This window comes from Rhagoletis pomonella, unplaced genomic scaffold, assembly GCF_013731165.1.
Source record: "Rhagoletis pomonella isolate Grant_MI unplaced genomic scaffold, Rhpom_1.0 Rhpom_scaffold_00002, whole genome shotgun sequence".
Classification (NCBI taxonomy): Eukaryota; Metazoa; Arthropoda; class Insecta; order Diptera; family Tephritidae; genus Rhagoletis; species Rhagoletis pomonella.
This window is the reverse complement of record NW_023458556.1, coordinates 106,353,430-106,365,003: the sequence shown is the minus strand read 5'-3', so window position 1 is coordinate 106,365,003 and position 11,574 is coordinate 106,353,430.

Sequence of the window (11,574 nt, the reverse complement as noted above, 5' to 3'; positions counted from 1 at the left end):
ACTACACATTAAAGCGAATTAAACTTAACTAAATTGATCTTAGCACTAACACAGATACTATAGACAAATACACATTAATTTAAGAATAAAATAATTTATATAGATGTGCTTAAGCATTGAAAGAGAAACATAAGTGGGATGTGAAAGATGATAGAGGAAATAGAGATGTATAGAATTCGTACTCATTGCGACGATTGAAAGTAATTATGTATTATGGCCTTGTAGTTACCTCTACTCAAAGCAGACTTAACAGATTCTGGAATTCTATTCCAAAGTCTCACAGCGTTGATGAAAAACAATCTCGACGTTGTCAATAAAGTATACTTCGGAACGATCAGATTGTGACATCTGCTAGATTTTGTCAATTTAAGTTTTTCATACAAGTACATTGGTGACTTCCATTCTAAAAGCTTAAAAATAAATATGCAGCTCCTAGCAGCAATATAATCTGTGATACTGCACCCCAAAATTTTATTTTTTCACAGAGATATGTGGCTGAACTTCTTCACACCATACACATAGCGCGTAACATTGTTAAATAAAACATTGATTTTGTGAGAGGAAAGTGAATCAAACTTACTATATACGAGCTCATAATACATTATATGGGGTATAATGAGTTGTCTTGCCAACTTGCGTCTTGTTTCCATTGGAGTAAATCCAGCTGAAACTCTCAATCTTCGTAAGATGGCATAGACATTGCTCGCAATACTATTAACATGATCGGAACACGTTAGTTTACAGTTTATTATATAGACCAAGTTTTTAATCTTGTCTATAAACTTAAGAGCACTACTACCAATAACAAATTTCGGGATATCCTCAACATATACTACACGGTTACATATTGGCAACACAAAGGACTTAGAGGCATTTAAACACAGACAGTTACTACTAGCCTACTGCGATATTGCAGACAAATCATTATTAAGTTTAAAACACAAATCTTCGACTAGACCAATACGACTGGACAAGTACACTCAAGTAGCACACTGGTGTATAAATTGGTGTAAATTTATGGATTTTGGTACAAATCTGATTAGATTGAATAAAAAAAGAACGTTTTGGTGTATTTGTTATTCCACCAGTATTTCTTTCAAATCAAAATTCTACCTTTAACATTTTGGTACTATTTATTCATTGAGATAAGTACGAAAACTACACCAGCTCCTAAAATGCGCCACTTTTTCATTTGGTTCACAAATAGCTCCACGTTAACAAATGTCATTAAAATTATTCAGGCGACATTCTGAGTAGTGATGTGCTGAATTCTCGGTACCCAATACTTGAAACAAATTTCGGTACCCAATACTTCCTTTTCGGTACCTTTCGTCATTATATCTGTGCCGTTCAATTAAAGTAGCTTAAGTCACTTTAGATGGTTTGACTTTGAATAAAAAAAAAAAATCAGTTTCCTTTGAAATTGTTTTATATTTTAATTAAGATTCTATTATAGGGGCATCTTGAACTACATCTTTGGCTAGTTAAACGTTAAAATATTGTTTGGGAATCCAATGAAATACGACATAGGCTACTTTTGGGGGTAAAAATTATTGATATTTTATAAGACATCGCCTAAAAACCCAAAATGTACAAATAAGACGGTCCTTTCTCAAGAGATGAGCAATGTGTTTGTATGTATGTAGTTAAGTGAAGCAAGCATAATGTGTGCGGCGAACAAGGCAGGCAATAAAATCTGCACAATAATGATCAATTCGAATTTAGTAAGGTGGTGTTAGCCGTATATAAGTAAAAAATTACACTAACAAATTATACGCAGATATTCATACTGTCATTAGTATTAACTACAACAAACACGTAATTTTGATGTAATGTCCTCCACGGCGAAAAATTCAGATACGCCGGTAACACCACCTTATTAAATTCGCCCTGATACTGATGTCGCAAAACACACTCTCGCCTTCTTTTACTTATCGCAACCGTCTTTCCAACTGCAATAGTTCTGGTGGCAATATTATTTATTTTTAATAGCTGACACTATATGTATGTGTACATATAACTCATATTTTTGGCTGTTGCGCGCTTTTATTAGAAATTCCAAGATTTCAGTACCGAGTATCGAAAGTATTTGATACTTTTTAAATCGGTACCGAGTATCGATCAATACTTAAAAGTAGCGACTCAGCACATCACAAATTCTGAGAGCAATTTACAGTGGTCCAAAGAATTCACCAAAAAATTAATATTAGGGCTATTCGCGATTCGGTGCATAAGAGCTGACAAATTTATGCAATTGCAGAAATATGCCATGGATTGTGAGCGACCTTTATTAAACTGTCATGGTAAAACTGTTTTAATCAGCTGATAGAAATGTCAACCGGAGTTGCAATGCATAGCATTTTTATGCTATGGATTTTCGGTATTGCAAATTTGTCAAGCCATGACAAAAGCAAATGCGTGTATTATGTTTGCGTATTGCAAATAATTTGCAATACAAATTTGCAATGCAATGATGCTAGGCAGTTTGCACCGGGTCGCGAATAGCCCTATTGAATACACCACACAGTAGCTTTGTTTCTTTACAGATAGGCGCATTTACACAAGGTAGTGTTAGCCGAATATAAGTAAAAAATTACAAAAGCAAATTACAAGAAACACATAATTTTCACGCTATGCGGTGAAAAATTCCGCTGTTGCTCCAACATTAGAGAGATTAGGCACAGCTACTTTGATTTGCTTCTTTTACATATTTTTGTGTTTTTTGATAAAAATGGGCGATTTATTAAATTTGATAAAGTGTGGCAAAACCTGAGTATTTGTGAACAATTTTTAAACATAAAATGTGATTAAAAATTCGCAGCAAATACATATGTTCAGTTGTCAAAAGCATCGGTCAGGTGTTTACTAGCTAGTTTCTGCTAGTTTGCGTTTCTTGACTTTTTCTATATTTCACTCGCTGTGAGCGTAATTCTGTAATTCTTCCCATTCTTCTTCCTGATAATGATCTGCTAGGAAAGTAAAGAAACAAAGCTAGTGTGTGTGGACATAATACACTGCCTGTTTTAATATGAGCTTATTATACATACCACAAGTAGAGCTGCTATCAGTGTTGCCGTTTTGATAAATTGGTAGTTTCATTTCAGGGCTGTTCTGGTTTCGTTCGAAATTGATTTCTCATCGATTTGGATTTCCGATTCCAAATTTTAAAGATGTCTTGCAATCCTATCAAAGTTTTGAAGTTATAATAGAAAATAAATCCTATTCGAAATGTCAAAAATGCATTGAGCTGTTGTTGCATAGTATTCGTTTATTAGAACATTTGTAAAATTTTAAATAAATTTTGTCGAATGGCGGTAATATAATGGTGATGTGAAAGTAGAAAAGCGTACTGAAAGCGTGCTAAAATGGCCTAAAACTCGTACCGAAATATTAAGATTATGTTGCTGACTTTCCGTAATTTTATTGCATCATGGTTAAATGAAAACAAATAAATAAAAATAAAATTGCGCGAGCACAGTAATACATTTTTTTTGTTACCAAATATAAAATGTTTATATCGATTGTATTTCTTTACATTTTAGACATAAAATAATTGATATAAATTGAATTAATATCAAACATTCATACTTTTGCTTGAAGTAAAATCAGAAACGAAATAAAATATCAATATCTGATGATTAAAAAAAATTGGTAGTTTGGAAACTGATTTGGTAGTATTTTTTGTTCCTAAAAATATTGTCGAGTGGTAACACTGGTTGGTATATTTAATACACCAGTGGTGAAATATGCATCAATAAGGCACCCCTACACGCGCAAAGTTTGTTTGGGTACTAATGATTCAACATCATGCCTTTACAAATGCAGCTATAAGTTGCATAGTATATATGAGTACGAACAACAGCGAGAATTTTTTCTACATAACATAGGCGAACGCTGATTTGATTTCTTCTTTTCGTACGCGAACGTTAACAAAACATGTTGAAATGTATACGTTCGCGTTTGCGTTCGAATAATGGACGTGTGGTAGGCGCTTAAATTTCTGTCAACTGTGTTCATTTGGCAAGAAACATTTTTTATACCAAATTCTCAAACTGAATTGTGTCTAGGGCAAAATAAATACACCGTTCTTGGCTTGGTAAATATTTTTGTACCAAACTCAAGAATCGGTGTAAGTTTTCAACGACGACCATATTTTCAAAGTATTATAAAAGTAAGGCTAAGTTCACAACCTAGAGTAATAACGTTACGCGATGCAATGGAAATCGCTCAATCCAAAGAAACTTCTTCGCCAGCATAATCGCTGGCGATTAAAAAGTAGCTAGTGTTTAAATTGCGGCAAAATTATACACGACTAATTTTTTATAATAGGGGAGTTTACGATGAGTAGCATTTTAGATTTAAAGTTGCTACGTACCAATCTAGCACATATTTTGTTGTTGGGAAAGCAAAAAAACGTGTGATACATTGCTACGTAGGGATTCCCCTAATATATTTTTTTTGTTTCCACAACCCTTTGACAATTTATACCGAAACTTAAGCATATTGTATTGTATATAATAGCAGTAGAAGAGATGTTTAATTTATTATATAAATATGTACATATGTATATTTTTTATTTATTTGGGCTTTAAGTATGAGAAAAAGCTTTTTTTAACAAACTGCATAATTTTTATTTGCTTGCACAGCGATAAACACCAAAGACTGTGTAAATGTTGGTTAGGAGCGATTTTTATGTATTCTCGCTACGCTAATACGTTAGGTTGTAAACTTAGCCTAGTACTGAAACTCAGCTGGACGCCATATTAAAGCTTTATGACTATTATTTAACTAATTTAACAATTTCATTATGTACATTGGCTCAACTATGCCACTTTATGTATATTTCCGAACCTTTTTTAAACAGCGCATCTCTTGAAAATTTAATAATGGCGAAAAATTCATTGCTTTCAAAATATAAGTTTTTCCAGATTTATTTAAAAATCATCAAATCCTTATAAATTTTGAGGCGCTCGAGTTTTAGAGGGGGTAGTACCGAAATTCACTCGACAGAATGTACCTCGTTTTTTAAATTAGGTACTCACATTCATATATATTCGCGATTTTCTTGCCTGCATATTACGAAAAGGAATGCTGAGATTTATAAAAAGACTTCCAAGTCGCGCAGATTAAAAAAGAGCTTCGGTGTAAATTTTATGTCTGAGTTAATTTTAAATTTGATTAGTAGTAAATTTTATTCCTCGAATCCTTTTGTACTCTTCACACTCATGAAAATATATTTATGCTAGAATATGGTGTAAATTCTTTACCATTATGGTGTATGATTTGAGCCAATACCAATACGTATTTTACACCAACGGAGTTTATATTATGTTCTAGAAATAAGAAAACTTGTATACCACTAGCATAATATATATGCCGAAAATCAGTAAAAAAAATTTACGGTAGGTGTAAATAATGCACGAAAAAGCGGTATAACCTTTACACTGAAACGAAATAAACTGTTCAAAAACTGCGCTTAGAAATGGCATATTTTTTATATTGAAAATGTATATCACGCCGATGTAAAAAATACACAAAATATTTTGGTGTATATTTGACTTTTGTGCTACTTGAGCACCTGGATATCGTCAGCATACGCATGCATATTGACATACTGACACACAGAGAACACGTCATTGATGAATAGACTGAACAAAGGAGGTCCCTAAGACAGAGCCCTGTGGGACACCCGCTGAGACTGCTTTAAAGCTCGAGCAGGCATTAAACACCACCACTTTTTGTAACCTTCCTTCGAGGTAACTCGTCAAAAAAATTACGAAGTTTCTTGGAAAGGACGTCATGATTGACCATATCAAATGCCTTGAAGAAATCTAATCGGCATGTCATCAAGTATTTTCATCATGGCTGTGGAGCAGCTATGCTTAGGCCTGAAGCCGGATTATAGCGGAGATAATAATTTATTTATTTATTTATTAAAGATTAACGTAATAGGTGCAGATAAGGAACATTCACACATTTTAATTAGGAACATGGGCGTAGCCAGGTAGGGGCAGGGGGGGCGGGCCCTCCCTAACTTCCAAATGTTTTCCTAGACATTTAAAAATAGTAACTTTCAAGGTTTTTCCTATATATATACTGTATAACAAATTATACTCCCAACGCTAACAAAATAATTAGTAAATTGATTTAAAAAGTGGATATGTGGATTATCCGGATCTGTATCAAGTTATTCTCTCTAACTTCAAAGCACTTCCATTTAAAAAGGGTAAAAACCTGGCTGCAGTCGACAATGAGCAAAAATAGTTCAATTGTTTATTACTTTGTCATTAGGTTTGTGTCTTTTCTAAGCGTACAACGAAAGTTTTGTATCACAGAACCAATCTGAGATTATTGATAAAACTATAGACCGGTTGGGTGAACAGCCAAGACGTTTACTTCTTAAGTGTGACAAAGAAAATCAAGTATGTAATATATTTAGCATAAATGAATATGCCAGCATAAATAATCTGCATACTCAAAATGTTCAATACGTCCTCATATTTATACATACCTATGTATATAATTTAAGAGAATATATTTCGCTGCAAAGCAATGATTACAAATTGTTTGTTTACCTTACAAAATTGCGGAGGAATATTACAGAGTATACGGAAAAAAGTGTATTTTTTTACATTTTTTATTTTGAATAACGTCTGGTCCGGATATTTGGTTTACTATACAGGTATGTATAGCTATGAATTTAAAAAGTACATCAGGGTTTAGTTGAGATATTCGCTTTTGACCACTATGTTTTGTACATTTCCCAGTACTGCAACGCTTTTGGCTGCCATTCAACTGGGAGTGGCCCGCGTGCGCTGGATTTGGGTCCCGCCACGTTAAAACTCTGCCCAATGACAAAAAACACATGCCTCGGATGATACCCCCTTCTTTTGATGACGATCACGGCAAACATAGGAAGGAATATGATTTTAGGGTATGCACTTGGAATATCCGAACCCTTAATCGGGATGGTGCCTCTGCCCGGCTGGTTGATGTCCTAGGGAAAAATAAAGGCTGACATCACCGCCATCCACGAAATGCGATGGATGGTGCGAGGAAGGTCAGCGTGGAGCCTTGGGACGTCTACTACAGTTGTCACGTAAAGGAGTGCAATTCGGTGTTGGATTTGTGGTGGGAGAGAGACCGGCGTTTACTCTAGTGGACGAAAGTCTAGCCACAATCCGCATCAAAGCGAGATTCTTCAACATCTCATTCATATGTACCAATGCCCCGATGGAAGAGAAGGACGAGGCATCCAAGGCTCTCTTATCTTAGATAGTATATATTAGCTGAGGGTGATCGACTTCGCCGGGGCCCGAAACTTGGCAGTATGTATTACTGGGTTTTAGCATAAAAAGATCCATCAAGCTACATGGATGTCTCCACATCGAAAAACCGGAAACCAAATCGAGCTTGTTGTGATAGACGGAAGACATGCTTCCATGTTTTAGATGTACATACGTACACTCCGAGGGCCAAACATCGACTCGCACTACTATATTGATGCATCCAATATACGACCCAACCTCGGAGCAGCAAAAAAAGGGCCCCCAATAATGCAAGGAAAATTCAACGTCGAAAAGCTGCAATCAAAACAGACGGCCAATGAATTCGGCGCTCGACCCTCACAACTGCTGTGAGAGAGCACTCTTCAACAAACCGACTTGCGCGATCAGTGGAAACACATTTCCCGCTCATTACTGGTACGATGAGGAGTGTGAGAAAATGCTTGAAATGCTGGCCGACAGCAAAAACACCCGAAATTTTTAGCAGAGAGTTGAGCGACTTACGGAAGGTTTCAAGCCTCTTGTAGGAACAACCATGGCGACCTAGTGACCGATGTCCAGAACGTACTCAGATTATGGAGGGAACACTTTTCGACCCTTTTGAATGGCAGAAGCACTGAAAGAAGTGGAGAAGACGAACTCGAGGTCCCAGTCGATGACGATGGGGTCGATATCCCAGCGCCTGACTATGACCAAAAGTGCCAAGCCTGCTTGAGCTGACGGTCTGTCAGCTGAGCTATTTAATTACGATGGCAAGGAGGTAATAAGGTGCATGCCCGACGACTGGAATTCAAGTGCGCTCTGCCCAATCCACAAGAAAGGCGACCCCGCCATGCGTGCCAACTACCGCGGGATCAGCCTTCTAAGCATAGGTTGCAAGGTATTTTCGAATGTATTGTCTACCATAGACCAGATATTCACAATACGCCAAATCTTGGAAAAGACCCGCGAGAAAAGGATCGGCACTCACCACCTATTTGTTGACTTTAAAGCCGCTTTCGACAGCACTAAAAGGAGTTTCCTAGCACTAAAAGGAGTTTCCTATGTCTGAATTTGGCATCCCCTCAAAACTCATACGGCTGTGAAAAATGACGTTGAGCAATACCACCAGCCCTGCTCTGTTGCCGTTCGCCACCAGACGGGGTTTCTGACAGGGCGACTCTCTTTCATGTGACTTCTTTAATCTGATGTTGGAGAAGATAATAAGATCTGCAGAACTGAACCGCTCAGGAACAATTTACTACAAGAGCGTACAATTGCTGGCTTATGCCGATGACACTGACATCATCGGTAAGAAAAACCGCGAAGTCTGTCCTGGCTTTTCCAAGTTGGGCAAGGAAGCAAAGCGAATGGGTCTGGTGGTAAATGAGGACAAGACGAAGTATCTCCTGTCATCAAACAAACAATCAGCACATTCGCGCCTTGGCACCCACGTCACGTTTGACAGTTATAATTTCGAGAAAGTAGAGAATTTCGTTTACTTGGGAACCAGCATTAACACCGATAATAATGTCAGCATTGAATTCCAACGCAGAATCGCTCTTGCCAACAAATACTGCTTTGGACTGAGTAGGCAATGCAGGAGTAAAGTCCTCTCTCGACGTACGAAGACCTCACTATAAGTCACTCATCATGCCCGCGCTGGTATATGGCGAATTAAAATACAGCGGCTCAACTGGCTTGACCATGTCGTTCGAATGGACACCGACGCCCCAGCTCTGAAAGTATTCTGGCTTCACTTGGCATTTCCAATTGGCGTCAGTTGGCCGAAATCGCTTTGGCGGTTATAGAGCCAAATAAGAAGAAGAAGAAGAGAATAGATCTATAACCTTATCAGTCACACAGTGTTATAATGGTACCGGGAGGGGAACGGTACATGACGGTAGGAAGCTTTGCTTGGGTTAGAGTCTCACACTGACGAGGTTAGGCTTTCGATGCTTCCTCCTCGTAAAATAAACATGCTCAGTAAAAAGTTAACAATTTAAATCGACGAATAGTTTTATATCAACTTTTGTGAACTTCTGTTTATATGTTTTTTGTACAACATATTTACCTCTATTGGTTACAATAATTTTAAGCTATAATAAACAATTTTTTAGGAAGTAAGTTATTGGTTTTGATTTTTTTTTTTTTGTAGGGGCCTTCAGCAGTTTCTTTGCCTTCAAACCCTTCATGTCCCTGAATCCTCCACAGCGGTACGCAATTGTGGGCTCCCAGGTGGTTCAAGATTTCACAAGCCTTGATGCCGTTTAAAAGACTCTAAGGCTTCTAAAGCTTCCAGAATATCTTACATAATATTTATTCTGGCCTCATTTGCCTTCTACGATAAAATTCGCGAACACAGACTTCGACTGCGAAGACCTCCGCCCAGAATATTGTTGGGTACAAGCCCATTTGCAGACTTTCCTGGAATCTTGGTCCAAGTACGCCATAAAGTATATATGGATGTTCGTATTGTATATTGGTAATAATAAGGGTGTACGTTTGTACTAAGGAATCATGTTTGCGGCCGCCGTTATACGAACGAATATTAAGGTAAAAAAAATTGATAAAATGTTTGCAGATACATATTTTCTATTTTTCTCAAATAACTATTACTCGTAGTCCCGAAACCTACCAAAATCCAATCAAGCCTACCAACCTACCAAATGGAAAAAACCTACCAGTTTTGGTAGGAAAAACGTATGTTTGGCAACACTGAATGCAATTCAGAATTAAAGCAGGAACTTTTTTGTTGCGGTGTTTTATTGCTTCCCTTTTTTGTTATTGTCTTGTATTTTGTGTATTTGTAAATGTTTATTTTGTTGATTTTTGGATTTTTTTTATTTCTTGTATAAAAGCTTTAGAGCTTTAGATTTTACACGTACTGCACTTGATTGTTCTGTACATTCACGTTCGACAGTTTTCCTTACGGATAATAAACGACAACTTCGAGTTCCAGGCCCCTATTGCGAGTGTCGACTGGCAGTAGAATAGAAATTTGTCGACCGAGTCGATCATCTTTTATTTTGGTATTTGTAACTTGATCGATAAAAATTTGTACTATTGTGAATGGTTAACTGAATTGTAAACAGCTGTTTGTTTGTTTACATTTGTTTCTTTGTTTCATTTACATAATTTTTAAAATAATTGCTTTTATTATGAAATTTGAAAAATTGATGCAGTTGAAATATGGTTTAGTGATGAGTAAAATGATGTGGAAGCTAATAGAATAGTAGAGTTGGCTAAAGCAAGGAGGGAATTACGAAATTCATCGGATCCCTTGGAGTTGGAAGATGAAGTGTATGTACATATGTGAATTTTATGAATAGAAGTTACGTTCCAGATGCTTCACGGTTTATAGGTTTTACAGGATTTACAGAAAAAGCTCTTTTCCTCATTAATACACTTTGGGGAAGTTTAAGAAATACGGTACGGTTTAGCTATTCATAAAATGATGTTGGGTATTTGTGTCCAAACGCGTGACTCGAGTTTAAAAACTTTAACATACAAGTGTAGTTGAAGAATTAAACTTTAATTTAAAATAAAGATTTCCAATTTTCGAGCACTAGTTAAATAATAAATTATGCAGTTTTTTGGAAACTTTGATGTTGGTTCTGCGCAAAAACACTGTGGATGACGTAGCCGGAGTTACATATATGCACAAGATATATTGCATATCTTTCACAATAGAAGCGGAGCTTCCGGGCCTACTCTTTCCAAAAATTCCTTTGCCGATGTTCTCCTGCATCAGCTCGACCAATCGCGCAAGGTGCCTTTTGTTGCTTACAATTTTTGATTTGTAATTCAGACACGTACATAAATATGAATATTTCACAATTTTTTACAACATCCAGTTTAATTGACTTACTTTTTATAATTATCCATTATAGTTACACTTTCTTCTGTAAATTTTATAAACGCAAACTCCAACGACTAAAAAACACCAATAGAAGGATGAGCGATTAAAAAGTATTCACAGTCGCTAATTGAGCGACTAAGAGACACTCACAATAGCATCGATAACACAGGGCAACACTGATTTTGGTGCGGCAAATGTTAAATCTGTTTTTGATAGACTTTTTGAGCTGATTACGAATCCGTAATTATAAAGATTCCATCACGTACAGATTTTGAGAAAATCGTGGTCAAAGTGTCAAAAAATCGGGTTTTTTTCAATATTTGAGAAGCTCGAGCAAAGAGTAAAAATGTGGTAGAACCTTCCACTTAGGCTTAACTTAAAGCTAGAACCCTAGGCTACTGCCCCTGAAAATACCATCCCTGCACCTTTACTTGATGGCCATTTATA